General features: G+C 34.3%; 1 long non-coding RNA gene across 1 annotated transcript; it reads left to right on the top strand.

Annotated features, from left to right (window-relative positions):
• Positions 1-8,624: 8,624 nt before the first annotated feature.
• LOC135774223 (uncharacterized) lies at positions 8,625-12,711 on the top strand. The gene is made up of 2 exons (XR_010543662.1): positions 8,625-8,980; positions 10,665-12,711. It is a non-coding gene; the product is annotated as an uncharacterized lncRNA (long non-coding RNA).
• Positions 12,712-17,087: the final 4,376 nt, after the last annotated feature.

The raw sequence follows: 17,087 nt of genomic DNA, 5'->3' as shown, positions 1-17,087 counted from the left end.
TTTTTACAGTTAATTTGAAATATTGTCTTGTCAGAATGCTTACACTACATTTTGATTATCATTACCGCAACAGATGCTTATTAAATGTTAATTTAATTAATAAAAGCATAATACTTTGATTTTAAATGCATGTGCAGAATCTCCAAATTATGTTCTTTCAGGTTTGTCATGTCATTTTGAAAATATGTCAGTGTTGATGTTTTCTGACTGTTGCGGTAATGAGATTTTTTAGGACTAATTTTTTTAATTATGTTACAAAAAGTGTTAAATGATAAGTAAAAGTGTTTAAATTAATGTTCCCATTTACTCCAGACTTTGGTTTTTAATGTCTGTTGGGAAAAAAAGTAAATTTAAGCAATTTTTACATTTTCATGCTTGACATTTTTAAAACCAAGTTTTCGTGAGAATCACCCATTTATAAATAAACTCGTGCGACTACACCCTTGACACGCCGAACAGAAGCGATGTATTTCAGTTTGTTGATCAAAACACTGTGTGCAAAGTGAACATTTTTAATCCTTTTTTGTTTAACTTTATCAATAACACTTGAATCCTTTAGAAATGATTGATTACTGCTAAGTAAATTATTAACTATAAATAAATTTGTACATTAAAACCTGCTTGCACTGGTATTAGCATCTCTTCCATTTTAACACAATTAAACTGAAATTTTATTACAGACACTCCGACAGTTGTGTCCAGATACAATGTAGAGGTGGTTTATATCTTTAAAATATAAAAAAAGTAAAAAATTATTAACTATAAATAAATGTGTACATTAAAACCTGCTTGCACTGGTTTTAGCATCTCTTCCATTTTAACACAATTAAACTGAAACTTTATTACTGACACTCCGACAGTTGTGTCCGGATACAATGGAAAGGTGGTTTATATCTTTAAAATATTAAAAAAGTAAAAAAAATATAAAAGGTAAAAATAGGTGTAAACGTTTGGCCCGAATCTTATTTACAATTTTAAATTCTGGCCCTCGAAGACGAGTAGTTGAAGACCCCTGGTGTAAAGCATGTTAACAAGGCAGCTGACCAATGACATACTACTCTTTCAAAACCCCCGCCTGTTTAGTCATTGACTGATAAGGCAGCAAATCATTAGGCTTTGGAGCTTTGACATATCGCACATTCACAATGCACACATCCCAAATCATTGAAAATAAATGACGTCCGGCTACTTTGTTCAAATCTCTGTTGGTGTGAACGCCCCCTTTAGTCCTTCAGTTTCTGTGTCTGGTGTGGGTTATAAATCTGATGGTCTTTGGCAGCTGAGATACAAGCTTTTATCTGTCAGGTGTGTCAGTAGATAGCTGTGTATATGTAGACAAAGCTGTTTATGTGTTCCTGTATAGTTTGGTGGTAGAGCATTACGTTAGCAGCGCAAAAGGTCATGGGTTTGAACCAGGGACCACACATTCCAATAAAAAAGTGTACCTTGTAATGCACTGTAAGTCGCTTTGGATAAGACCGTCTGCCAAATGCATAAATATCATAAACATGGATAACAATGGATACATATGTTCATTCCGGCTCCCATGGATTTAAACATTAGATTTTTACCGTTTTGAAATCCATTCAGCTGATCTCCAGGTCTGGCGCTAGCACTTTTAGCATAGCTTAGCATAATCCATTGAATCTGATTAGACCATTAGCATCGCGCTCAAAAATAACCAAAGAGTTATAATATTTTTCCTATTTAAAACTTGCCTCTTCTGTAGTTACATTGTGTATTAAGACCGACAAAAAATTACGCCTGCTGCAGCCATATCACAACAGCAAATTATTACGCCAGAATAAGAGTTTAGTTTTTAGCCATATCTGCCTAGAAAATCGTAACACTTAATTTTTCGTCAGTCTTAGTACACGATGTAACTACAGAAGGGTCAAGTTTTAAATAAGAAAAATATCCAAACTTTTTGGTTATTTTTGAGCGCAATGCTAATGGTCTAATCAGATTCAATGGATTATGCTAAGCTATGCTAAAAAGTGCTAGCGCCAGACCCAGAGATCAGCTGAATGGATTTCAAAACGGTAAAAATCAAATGTTTAACTCGCTGGAAAATGAGCAAATTTTAAAAAAAGTGGAGTGTCTCTTATTTAGGTTGATTCAATATTCAAGTATGTGTCACTACAGGTTTTAAAAAAGTTTATTATTCTCACTAGATGGGTGATGTTGTTTATCCAGGTTTTCTGTTAGGTAGTTAAGTAATGCATGATGTTTTAAACCCTTTATTTCAAATGTCTGACTCACAGTTCCAATAATAGATCAGATGTTTCCTTTTTCCTTGTTTATACTAGTCACCATTTGAAGTGGATCAAAAAAGTTAATTTAAAGTTGTCATAACACAAGAGCGGGTATTGTTTAAAATAGTAAGTCTTTTATGAAAGGTTTTGATCCCCTTCAAATCTTCATTTTTGTGATGTTTTCATTCTCAAAGATTAAACGTGAATTATATTACCAACATTAGTGTTGCTAAGGGTTACACCCAAATGAAACTCATTGAATAAGAATGAGAAGCAAAGATTTACAAATTGTGGAATGTGATTCGTCCACATGGACGTTTGACTTTGAAGTCTCTGGGAAGTTGCTATTAGCTATTCTGGGTCACGGCCACATGATTTAAATTAAATTATAATGACGCCACAGTTTCCACAGAATCACATGACTGTATGGATTACTGGAAATGTGGCTTTTAAAATCATTAACATAATGTTTGCTGCTTGGTATGGGTGTTAATATTTGACCCTGCCTGTGAAAACCCAGCTGAAGTCACACAATTTAATTTTTAGATTTTGAACAGCAAAGTTTGATTCAGTCAATCTTTGACATGCCATTACTCAGTCAATAGTAAAGATATCCAAATTATATTTTCACAAAATGTTTTTTACATTATGCAGGATGATTTTATTTAGAAAACAGTAAAGCATGGGTTTTTACATATTACTCATATTTACAGTTGGGTTTTTTTTTATTAAACTTCATGCCTAATTAATACCCAAATAATAAAATCTGATTTTAAATGGTATCCTGAAAAAAAAAAAATATATATATATATATATATATATGTAAAAATATATATAAATAAAAAATATATATCATGATTTCTTGATTTTCCAAAAATGTATTGCATTTATACTTTATCACACACACAGTAAATATGATTTTCTTATTCCACTTCTGAAAATAATCTCATGTTAAATCATCTATAGGGTTTCATAACAACATGTTCAAACACACCATGAAGTTATGATGGATGCTTTTGATTATTTCTATTGTTTTGTTCAGCCTAAGCACTCTTAGTCTTTTGTTACTCGTGTTTGCTGTTACCAGGGCTACCTTTGATTGAAATGGACTGAAGTGGCTCTCAAACCTTGAATTAACCCACTTAACCTCTGAAAACAGTAGACGGTCATGCACAGCATGATTCGCCATACATATTACATTTCAATCGTCTACATGCGAGAAACAAATAGTGAGATAAAAATTTGTGGGTTCATATGGAGTTTGGGTGTACACCAAGGGTCTTTAAAGCAACACTATGTAGTTTCCATGTAAAAATGACTTACAGCTCCCCCATGTGGTTGAAAAGTGCAACAGTGCCTGGTATCAGACACTCTTCTGCAGGCAGGGGGAGGGGCGGGGCTGTGTTTCCTACCCTCCACCGCCACTTTCAGAGTGTGCTTGTAGCAGCTAGGAGGCTGCTCAGGTTGCAGCAACAGTACAATTTGTCCAGTTAAAAGCTGTTCTATCCCTGAAATAATTTTAGAGACATTATTTAAAGGTAAAAAAACTACATAGTGTTGCTTTAACTACTCTTCTTCAAGGGCCAGATTTAAAAAAATTAAATATAATGCAGGCCAAACTTTTACCCTTATATATTTAATACTGTGCAAAAGAAACCATTAGATTTGTTGTTTTTGCAATTGTATTGTGATCATATATAATTATTTATCAGTCTCTTTATTAGAATACATCCAGAAAATACAGGAAATGTGTATGTAGTATTAAAAACTGTATAAAAGTATAATCTGAAGTGTCCAGTATTTAGGGTAAACTTCCCTTCCACTTGAGCAATAGCAGGCAGCTGCAAGATCTCTTAAACATAAATTAAATTAAATCCTAATTTGTAATTCTAATCGAATTACTTCAGGACTTCAGTCTCCTCAAAAAAGCTCAAGATGTGTTTCGTGTCAAGAGAGGTCACATTAAATACTGATTGAAGACATTTACTTTTGAAAATTTTTTGTTTTTAATTTTGTGAACACATTTCCTGTATTTTCTGTTTGTATCTTAAAAAAAGAGTGAAAAATAAATATGGATGGACATTAAAACTTTCCTAAAACAACAAAGCTGGTGGTGGGGGCCTAAGACTTTTGCACTGTATATTATATATATTATTATTATATAGCCTATGTTATAACTTGTGTTGTTTTTGTGACTTTTTGTTATAGGTCATATATTAAAAAACATGCATTTAAAAAAAAGATGCAAAAATCTTGTATCCAGTATTTACGGAAAACTCAAATCTAATTTTTTAATATTATAAAAACAATTGCAGTTTAACATCGCAAGAGCCAGATGTTAATAGTTTAACTATGAACCTTGCACAAAATAAGTGCATGTGTAAATAATCACATGTATTTTTGTATTATGTTTCTTTTGTTTATAACTGTTTAGCTTTTAATGAAATTTCAGTTTAATCATAAATCATAGTTTTTACATAGGAAAGAAAGCTCATTCCAGCACAAGAGCCTTCAATCTACGAATATATTTCACTGTAAAAAATTAGCTGTAATTATGCAGCTGGTTGCCAGTAACTTACTGTAGAAAATTAAGACTGAAAATGTTTCATGTTTATTTAACTTTGAACAAACTCTGGCCAGTAAATAACATAAATGTAAAATCTACAGTAAGTTACTGGCAGCTAGTTGCCAATAATACCCAGGAATACTGTCATTTCTACAGATTTTTTTTTACAATTTACCTATCAGTAATCAGTCATTTTTAAAGGATTCAAGTGTTTCTGATGAAGTTAAACAAAAAAAGATGAATAATTTTCACCTTGCGCACTGAAACACATTGAAATACATCACTTACGGTCGCATAGCTCAAATTGAATCCGAAAATTACACCCCTGCAGATGGTTTATTGTCCATCATTTGTGATTACAGTGGAAAGTAACCATGCTGATTTTAAATGAGACAAAGATGACCGGCGCGCCGGATAAAGATGATTGTAGGCCCGCCAGTTGACTAGCCCTGATGTACACTGTGAGCAAAAATGGTCCTTAGCTGTCAGTGGGGCAGTGCCCTTTAATTAAAGATCATAATATGTACCATTTAGTTACAGATATGTATAGATTTGGTGTCAATATGTACTTCTGAGGTATTTAATGAATATTACATTTTTATTTAAAAAATTCTGATAATTTACTCACTCCCATCATGTCCTCCAAGATGTTTATGTCTTTCTTTGTTCAGTCAAAAAGAAATTTAAATTTTTTTTTTTAAGAAAAACATTCAAGGATTTTTCTCTATATAGTGGACCTGAACCGTGGATCTTTAGTTTTTAAAATGTAAGCTTCAAAGGGCTCTAAATGATCTCAACCGAAGCATAAAGGTCTTATCTAGAGAAATTTTTGAAAAAAAACATGTATAAAGTTTTTAATCACAACATCTCGTCTTTCACTAGCCAGCGTGAAGGTCGTATCCATGATGTATGCAAACTACGCTCCAGTGTTTACAAGTGAAAGAGGACCGCTCCGACAAATGGTCCGCAAATGTGCATTTCACATATGTAATGTATTACGTAAGGTCGAGCTGCCGAGTCACACAGCTAGTGGAAGTCAAGAAGTTGTGGTTTTAAAGTACTTTACATTTTTTTGGCGAAAATGATGATGGTTTCGCTAGATAAGACCCTTATGCATCAGTTGGGATCGTTTAGAGCCATTTGAAGCTGCATTGAAACTGCATTTTAAATGCACTGAAACTGTAAACTGTTTAGGTCCTTTAATCCTTTAATATAACCTCTTGAGGTGCAAATGTGTACTTTAAGAAAGGGCACCGCCCCAGTGACAGCTTGGGACCATGTTTCGACCACTTTTTCTAATGGTGTATGCCTACTATGTGAGACTGAGTTATAAAGTCAGGTTAGTTTATTTAGTCTTATGTCATCATAATGCATTTCAGATGTAACTTAAAGTTAAAGCATCCTCTCTAACTTGCTATTCAGCAATGGTCACACAGAAAGAATGTGTTGAAACCTGTATGTGTGCTTCATTCTTACAGCATTCCATGAGGAGAATAACTACATGCATTGTGTCCAAACAGGATTCACAATGACAGGTGCTTTAAAATGACGTGTTTTAGTGCATGTGGTCACTTTCTTAAAGGTGGAAAGGTCTAGGATTTAAAAAAGTAAACAAATATAGTGCAAAGTAAATGAATCATGTAAAATGAACAAATTAAATTCAGATACTGTAAAAGTGATACTAATCACGTTATCTCATTTGAAACCGGACAGATTACCTTAATTCCACAAAATGGGATAACATGAATCTCATTTAAACCTTGATGAAGTCTTTTGTATTCAAACACATTTAGTCCCTTAAACAATTCGGGAGGATAAGAAAATCAGGTTTTGCACAAACCTCTAGAGCCCATGGCAGCCCAACAAGCAATTTTGTGTTTAAAAAATGTCAAATAGCCGTCCAGCCACGGCAAAATTTGGGCAGTCAGTAAAAAAACTAACAGACGTCGAACCGTAGCCTAAATGTAAATGATAAATTAAATACATAAATAATTGAAACCCAACACCCTGTAATCACAGTCGACTTTGCTTACATGATGGAAAATCATACATTTTGCACATTATTTTGGCTAGAAGAGGATTACTCATAGTCGCACTATATCAATTATATAGATAACCTAGTCTGTAAAATGCTTGCTGGAGGAAAAGTTCAAAAGTGGGAGAAACTAAATACTAAAGATGCAGCAGCCTGATCTGACGAGAAATCGTACATATTTTACGAGTTGGCTAATTTGTATCAATTCATACAAAGTTAATCGTGCAAAATCTTACAATTCTCATGAAAACAACAACAACGAAACCGAACCCCTAACCCCGCACCTAACCCCAACGTCACAGGGGTCAAGGCAAATCGTACCAAAACTTACGAATGTGGTCGTATGAATTAATACAATTAGCCAACTCGTAAAATATGTACGAATTGTCGTGAAATATCATTGGATGCACCGATATTAAATGTTTCCACCAATAACGATAAATAGGCAATTATTCACATTGATATCTGCCAATACCAATAGTTTAGTGGTTATATTAACTTGCATTAACTAAATTCAAAAAATTACATTTTGAGAATGTTATCCATACAATATTATACATTAAGCTAGCGATGACATTTTCTATACATTTTCTTTTATGCGATCGAAATAACTGTCGGCTACTTTCAAACTATCGGCCGATCGTCACAGGGGTCAAGGCAAATTGTACCAAAACTTACGAATATGGTCGTATGAATTAATACGAATTAGCCAACTTGTAAAATATGTACGAATTCTCGTGAGATAGCGTGGGATGCACCGATATTAAATGTTTCCACCGATACCGATAAATAGCTAATTATTCACACTGATATCTGCCGATAGTTATATTCTAAACTATCGGATAGCATAAAAAAATCACTTTTATCGACCAATTCCCAATTATTGTACGATATATCGTTGTATGCTAATAAATTCTGAAATTGTTAATTCAGATTGCTATGAGAATAACTGAGTTGGTAACGACATGATTGTATCAAATAAAAAAAGGCTAAACATTTCACTATAAAAATGTTAAAAAACATTAAAAAAAACCTCGGCATTGGGTCGAAAAGGTATGAGCCCATCCCACTGTGTTGTAATTTAACCTATGCTGGGTTGTTACAACACAAAATACTAGGTTATTTAAACCCTTTATTAAGTCAAATATCAATTTTTGGGCGCTTAACTGTAACCCAGCTGCTAGGTTCGTCCCTTTTTCAGAGTTGTTTTGTTTCCTTTTGTATTTGCATAAAACATGGTGTACATTGTAGATGCTGGAACTTTTTTAGTAGTTGTCTTTTCATTAGCCAAATTCATTTCGTTTTTAAAATGCAACTATGTGCATTGTAATAAGCCATGAGAAAATGTCAAAATAGTATTTTAATTCACGCCATAAGACTCATGTTCTTAAAACTTTTCTGATGTTATTTCTAATTGCAGGAAAGAATATAAATATGAATGTAGTGTAATCTCAACTATGCAATGAATGCGAACTTTGGTATTTGATGACGTAAAGCAAACAATTACAGAATTTACCAGCATAGTTTCAACAACAGTAAAACCTCAAATAGCTTTTCATTGTCTCTTTCTCTTTTCCAAAATAATTGCAATGTACTTCCATCAAATACACCCTTTTTTAAATACAGTCTTATAAGCAGCAATGCTTAAATGTGAGTACTTATAATGTTTAACCATGGTAAACAATTCAGGTAGCCAACTTTGTGTACAGGAGGTGAAGTCTGGTACAGAGCAATTTTTGTCGAAAAAAAAACCGAGCATCTTGTTGCATAACATCATGCTATTAACTTGGAAACTAAAACCAAAGCGTCTGCTTGGGTTTCTAAGTTTGAATCTGTTTAGTCAAGTATTGTTCTATAATAATACACAAGTATTGAAATGACTCTCACCTCCTCCCCCACACACGCATACTTGAATTCCCAAGGGTGGGGTTACATACACATTGACTGCCATGTGTAAATAAGACTCACGGTCGATGGGCTCCACCCTCAACCTGGAAGCTCAGGGTTCTTTCACCTTCTTTCAGATACACGGAAGAACACAACTCACAGGAGACAACGGTGTGCAGCTGTTTCAGGAACTGATACCGGATTCTCAAAGAAGAAATCAGAGTCGGGCCTCCACAGGTAAGAGACGTTTAATCTGTATTTAAGAAAATCTTCATCGTGTGTGTTTGTACACTGTAAAAAAAAGGCAAATTTAAGTTAAAACAACTTGGTTTTGCAAGTCAATTCAACCTACTTGAAGTTTTAACATGACAAGTTGATATTGTTTAAGTTAATTTGCTATGGTAAAGTAACATAAACATATATATTAATTTGACATCATTTGTACAGTGTACATGTCATTAAAAGGATCTGAACAAAGAAACATTGGATTACGACAAAGTAAAAACAGAGCATGTTATTCAAGTATTTCCAAGAGGAAACTTGATGAAAAAATGCTGCAATGTCCAATCAAATTGGATATGCAAGTCAATTAAACATAATATTTTAAGTTTTTGACTAGTAGTTGACATAACTTAATTTGTTAAGTTAAAGTTAAACACAAACACAAATAGATTTTTAGGTCTGTCAAAAGATTAATCGCATACAAAAGTTTGTTTTTTTCATAATATAGGTGTGTGCAATTATTTTATTATTTTATATACATACACATGCATGTATGTATTTGAGAAACTTTTACATGTGTATTTATATTTATTGAGATTTTGATATATTTTATATTATATATAGATTAAACAAATATAAACATACATACATTTTTCTTAAATGTATACATGTATGTTTTGTTATACAAAATAATTACACACAATAAACACACAAATATATTGTGCAAATTCAAACCTTTATTTTGTACGCGATTAATCATGATTAATCTTTTTACAGCCCTAATGATTATTTTTTATAAATATGTACACTGAAAAAAATGATTCCTTGAATTTAATCAGTTTTTTTAAGGTAAGTGGTTGCAATCAATTTATTTAAGCTACATTTAAACAAAAGTTTTATATTTTATTTTACTAATCATTTGGTTTAAATGTAGCTTAAATAAATTGATTGCAACCACTTACCTTAAAAAAAATTATTAAATTCAATGAATCATTTTTTCAGTGTACTCGTCGGTGTCAAATGTACGGAGCTCCTAAAGGGACATAGAGCAAAAATTAAATAAAGTTTAGTTTTGCGTGCGCACGTGAAACTATCGCGTGCGCACATGAAACTTTCGGGTGCGCACATGAAACTACTGCGTTTATTTTTGCATGCTCACGTGAAACTTTCGCGTGTGCACATGAAACGTTCACTTTCATGTGCGCACGCGATAATTTCATGTGCTTGCGTGATAGTTCCACATGCACGCGCAAAAGTTTCACGTGAGCACACAAAACTAAACTTAAAGAAAAATTAATTCTGCCCATGAAGGTTTCGCGTGAGCACATGAAACTAAACTTAAGATTTATTTTACTCCAATGTCACCTTAGGGGCTCGGTACAAATGACCTCTGCCAATGATCTGACTTTTCTTTGTAAGCTTAGTATTTCTTCTCTTTACTTACATTAAACGGGTAAGTCCAAGAAGGCTTCCATGTCATTCCGCCGTATAGATAAACTATAATAGCAGAGAAGGAAAAAAAGCACTAGGCTACCCCATTTATGTAAAAAACAGTAAATCACAAAAAAAACTTTTACCTTTTTACAGTAAAACCAGTAATGGAGATAAAAAATCTTTGATGCACCCTTCTGACTTGATGCTTTGTCCAACCCATATCTCCTTTGTCATGTAGACATTAAAAACATTTGTTTTCCCACAGAAAAATCAGCTTTTGGATCAGCAATGCCTCAAATCCAGCTTTAACTTCGTAAACTTCCAGGAATCTTAAAGAAGCCGAATTCATACCCCAGCCAAACATCATGAATATCTCACTTGAAAACCCATATGGTGACGTCACCATTCCCCGCGCCAAGCTGCGCGACGACTCCAGCACCATCATCATGAACCCCATGGCCTTAGAGAGCTCCTACAACCGCACTAATGGCACGAACCCTTACGGCAGCTTCAAAACGCCAGGGTCCAACGTGCCGGTTTACGGGGAGACCAAAAATCCCCCTGCTTACAGCAGTCAGGGGACGTACACGGTGAAGGAAGATGAAGAGCAGGTGGGACGATGCTATGCCTGTTGCTGTCGTTGCCGAAGGAAGAAATGAGACCTGCATTCCAGTGCAAAGGATTACGGGTTGTAAAGGATTATGAATTGAGATGGATGAGCAAATGTCTCCCAAACCCGGTCAAACTGTGTTGAAGCTTCACATTACACTAAGCTAAACTGAATGGATTTCGTGCAGCATCTATGAAGCTATTATGAACTATGAAATGTCACCAAAATGGTCTGACTTAAATATGTACATTTGGATTCATATCTCAGACATCGCCTGTGTTAAATGTTTTTTGTTGAACCACCTCACCTTTGTTTGCCTGTTACAATAGCTCTGATGTTTCTGTGAGCAAGAGCAAACAATGACATGCGTTACACTTGATTTTAAGTACTGCAACCAAGTCAAACACAACACGGTATACTTCAAGTTTTGCTATTTCTGCTACACGTGTAAATGCCGATATTTAAACTAAATATATGTTGAGTGGCTGAGGGCCGGGTGGATTGCAATGATACTGCTCATCTCTTCATTTTACATGTATATCTAGGTGGGCTCCTCCAAGTTTTTATGGAAAGTGGGAAACAGCCCATTTTGCCTTAGGGGAAAAACTCTCATTGTTTTGCAAAGAGGAACACAAAGAGACACTTTCAAACTTTCCAGAAGAATGATTGTGCCAATCGTAGTTTCTATTGAACAAGATTTTCCGGTTACTTTAAATATACAAATAATACACTGTGACTTCCTTTACAGACTTAATTGCATATTAAAGAACACAAATACTAAATTGATTTAATGATAAACCATATTGTACAGGATGCATTTAATAAAATAGGAATATGCACAATTTTTTGACACTTGATCCCCCAAACTGGCGCGGTCAAGTGAGTGGGACACCTGAGTTAACTTCAATATTTTGCATTTAAATTTTAATCTATCACGACAAACTATATATCGTTGGAAAGGTGTAAGAATGTAGTTTATATATATATATTTTAAACCTTTTAGCAGTAATAATAATGCAGTGACAGTAATTTATTAATTTGTGACAAGAGTATGCAGCAAACCACTGACACCTAGTGGCCGTTGTTGGTAAAACCACTAAAGGTCACAAACACAAATCTTATTGTATAAAATATTTACTATATTTTTTTTACAATAAATGTAAACCGTTATAACCTCTAGACACTTCCGTGAAAAACTTTTAACGTGTCTTCTTTAAATCAAGACCAAGATTAGGCTTCTAGACCAAAAACGTTGTATTCATTTGAAGGTGTACATCACTTTTTCACCAGCCTCCCCACACAAAAAAAGACTGCGCCAGTTAAGGGGTTAAAATTTATTTTGTCTCAGAAGTGCATATTTGCATTGTGTTTCTCACGCTGTACTTATATTAAGTAGTCATACGCCTAGTTTCCATTAAGGTGACTCAGGCGATGTTGATGATGAGAAATTCTTTGTATCTGAGTAAGCACAGGCAGTCCTACTGAACAGGTTTGGGACACAGGGCCTGTACTTCCTGGAATAACACAGAACAAGGCAGACCGGTCGGTTAAAGGTGTAATGAAACGTGTGTTAACTTTTATCTGCAGCACAGTCCTGCAAAATGTAACTTTGTCCAGTGTATACACTTTACAGTATTTACATAGACACTTTACTGGATTTTTGAACTTGTTGTTCAGTTTAATAAACATGAAATGAAGTTCTCTTCTGATGTCAATGTGTTTGTGGAAAAGAAATGACAGGGTTAAATTAAATTTTAATAAAAATGTTATAAACCTATAGCCTGGTTAGCCAGACCTACATCAAGATGTAAGGTCTGGCAACTCTTCACACAAACGCCTCAATGTAAGGGGCGGGATATAAGGTTGTCCCTCAAAATGCCTCTGCACGCAGTAGGATAGCGCTATGACCAATCAGAGCAACGAAGAAGATGACGTAGTTACCGTAACCAGTCGGCAAAACTCCAAACACATCTTTCTTGCTTAAAAAGGACTTCAGTAGGGTTTATTTGCTCTTCTCTCAAAGAAAAACATAAGTCTAATTCCTCAAGAGTCGCGGCCAAAGCCGCTTCAAAAGAAAGCTGTTCGCCAGCAGCAGCAGCCATTCTTTGTTTTCAAGTAGGAACCGTCGCAGCTCTGTCGTCATCATGTTAAGCCCGCCCCACAGACGCTACACACGATGTGATTGGCCTGACCAAATTTTGGTTTTTGGAGCTGTTAAGTGTATTGTGTTTTATAATTCTCATAGTTATAAATGCCTTTTTGTATCTTCTTTCAAACTTTGAATAAAAAAAAAATAATTATTAATAAAAATAATAAAAATAATAAAAATAAAAAAATAAAAAAATAAGTGTATTGTGAGTGCCTAGACTAAACCCTGGCAGCAAATATATTTTGCGGCCGCTAGGATGCGTCTAGATTTCTAGGCTAATAAACCTAAACAATAAAAAATGCTGCTAAAGTGATACTGGTAGACATGATAATTTATATCACCTTTAGATCATTTGTAGAGGTACACAACCAGAATTCATCCAGGATTTATATATGCCAAAATGGTAATGCTGTTGATTATACTAAAAATCAATTAAAACTTTAAATTTTAGGGGCAGTTTCCTGGAAAGGGTTTAAATTAATCCAAGACTAGGCCTTAGTTATTTAAGGACATTTAAGTAGTTTTTACAATTTTTTTTTTACAAAAAAAAAATACTGGTGTGCATCTTGAGACAAAACAATGGCACTGATATATGATATTTGAAAATTCTGTCATCATTTTCTCATCCTCATGTTTTTCTTAACCTGTATGATTTTTTTTCTGATGAACATAAAAAAGATATTTGAGAAATGATGGTAAGCACACAGCTGATTGTAATCATTGACGTCTTTAGTAGGAAAACAAATACGATGCGTGAACTGTGTGTTTACCATCATTTCCTAAAAGATCTTCTTCATCATTAATCACAATACTTTCATAATATTTGTTTCCCTACTATTGAAGTGGATGGTTACAATCAGCTGTGGGTTTACCATCATTGATAAAAATAAAACAAAACTTGTACTAGTTGAGGGTAAGAAAATGATGACAGAATTTTCAATTTTGGGTGAACTATCCCTTTAACACAATTAAGCCCCTACTGAAAAATCCAGCAAAGACCAGCATAAGCTGGTAGCTGGTTTTAGCTGGTTTTAGGTGGCAGTAGCTGGTCTAAGCTGGTCCTCCCAGCCTGGCAAAGCTGGTGGGCTTAAAAAGTGACCAAAACACAGCTAGACCAGCTTAAAAAGTGACCAAAGCTAGACCAGCTTGCTACACCAGCAATACCAGCTAAAACCAAGCTGGGAGACCAGCTAAAACCATCTCAGCAGCTTATGCTGGTCTTTTCATAGGGGCATTAGTTAATTTAGCATTAACTCAATATAAATTCAATTCAATACAAACAATTGAATAATACTATAAAATAAATGTATCCTGATATACAACATGTAGTATTTATTAAAAGTAGTCTTTAATTGCTGATGATTTAAAAAACGTCATTGCATAAAGACTGCAGACGGCATTGACCACCAGCAGGGGGCGTCCGATCACTTAAAAAACTGCAGTGGCACCAAATTACCACCTTACTCATGATCTTCACACTTTTTCAACTATTTAATATATACAAGTTAACCTAATTTATACATAAATATGTATACGAACCTGCATGGTATCAAAGTACTGTTTGGTAGCTTTTTCCTCATAATAACGTTTAGCTTAAACGTAACACTCCAAACCCTGATGCTCTGGTTGAATGTCTATTTTCCACATGCTTGATAGAGAATTATTTTAACAAATACTTACCAGTTGCATCACATCAATACAAAAATGTGGTTCTTTGGGGAACCAAAAATTTTTATGTGTGTACCTCGAGGCAGTGTACAAGCACAATAACTTAAAGCCGGGAGGTAAGGTGGGTAACTGATAAGATTTTGATTGTATGCAACGTTCGCAAGAACACTGTAATAAAAACATTTATTAAAGTTTACTTTTATTGTATTGATAATAATCGGAAACAAAATTAAGGCCGATATTATTCTCTGTGGTCTGTGCTGTGATTGTATCTGGAAGAGAGAGAAGCTTCTGGAAGGTGTAATATATCGGGCTGTGTGTGGGGAGGGGGTTCGCGGGGTGTTGCTTGCTGCAGCCTGATGCCGTGTGTGTTTCTAGTGCTTTCTCGACTAACTTATATCCTGTTAAAATAAATCTTGTCAGTGTTTAAGATTGAAAAACGTTTTGTTTTTTTACATATATCATTGACTAAACATTTTCTCCAACATCAACAGTTTCGGTTAAAATGTAATACATAGGAAAAGCGTGTTATATATTATTTAATCACCTCTTATTTTTTGCAGGTTACCTGGCCCTGTACAAAAAGTCATTCTCTTAATTATTATATGGTAATTAAAATGACATTCATCACGATTAAAAACAATTCTTTTTTTAAAATACCTCTAGATTAAGATCAGGCAGCTTGACACGTGAAGCGTCCATGTTTTTACATTTTCTTTTTTTCTCACGTTTATATATATATATATATATATATATATATTTTTTTTTTTCCTCACGTTTTTATATTACATGTATGAGTGCTGCAGGGATGACGTAGTTTTGTAGGCAAAACCCGGAAGCGAGTTAGCATTTTAGCACTTCCGGTTCCATTGTCCCAAAGTCTTTTTGAATTGGGTTTTGGTTAAACTCCTTCAGATCTTGGGTAAACATAAGCCCAAGATATTTTACTCTACGACACAAAACATATACACCCACCCGTGTCTTTTAAAAAGTGTCTTAAAAGGGCGGTTGCTAACAAGTTCTTACATACGTCATCACGCACAAAGATTTAAAAAACAACCCAACATGGGCTGAATTCCCAACAAAGACCAGGGAACAGATTTTAAAGGGGACATTTCACAAGACTTTTTAAAATGTCAAATAAATATTTCATGTCCCCAAAATACGTAAAGTTTTAGCTCATATAGATAATTTATTATAACATGTTAAAATTGCCACTTTAGGTGTGAGCAAAAATGTGCCATTTTGGATGTGTCCTTTAAAATGCAATTGAGTTGATCTCTGCACTAATGCAGTGCCATGGTTGGATAGTGCAGATTAAGGAGCGGTATTATCCCCTTCTGACATCACAAGGGGAGCCAAATTTCAGTGATTTCGGCAAACTCATTTATACTTCATCAAAGTTGTGTTCGTCTGTGAAGATTATCTTGTTAAACAAAGTTTAGGATTAATGCTCATAAAAAAATTACGGTCTTTTTGACGAAGGAACCAGTGTCTTGTTAACTCTATAGGAATACGCAATGTATTTTTGTAGGCCTGAGATGTTCTCTCGCACAAAGCCCATTTGTTTTACCATAGACTTTTGGACTATCGCAAAAAAAATAAGCTCTGTGTTTATCAAAAGTTTAAGACACTTACACGTTTTGTCCAACAAGTTTATCTTAATATGAATTTTGAATTGTAAATGCATTTACTAGAAATTTAAAGTCAAAATTAAGCGTTTTATAAGTCATAAAAGTACTTACTTTTGGGAAGTTTTTGTTGGACAAAACATGTAAGTGTCATAAACGTTTGTTAAACGCAGAGATTATTTTTTGCAATAATCCAAAAGTCTATGGGGAAAATGAATGGGCTTTTGGACGAGGGATTAGTGTCCCGCTAACTTCAGGATTGGCCTACAAAAATAGGCATTCCTGCTGCGGCACTTTATTTCTAGTAGGACTCTAGGATTTCGTGTCAAGTCACTGCAGCTTACTTTTTGACACATCACAAAACACTAATAGCACGAAGAAGGGTTTTCATTTCTGAAGGGGCCATTGCTAATATTTACACATCCCCAAACAAATCATAATGGGGGGAAACCCATCTAAAGCATCTTAATCCAAATTCCAAAGAGATTTTGTTAATTATGAATCCAATAAGGATGAATGACTTCACCCAAATACATTGGTCAGGCGTCCCTGTCCTTCCAACATATTCATTTAAATTATGTTTGTATATGTATATGTTTCTAGTCTACATTGAAACTTTCCTGCTTGTTT

This window comes from Paramisgurnus dabryanus, chromosome 5 (genome assembly GCF_030506205.2).
Source record: "Paramisgurnus dabryanus chromosome 5, PD_genome_1.1, whole genome shotgun sequence".
NCBI classification, from domain to species: Eukaryota; Metazoa; Chordata; class Actinopteri; order Cypriniformes; family Cobitidae; genus Paramisgurnus; species Paramisgurnus dabryanus.
This window is presented reverse-complemented; position numbering and strand designations above follow the sequence as displayed.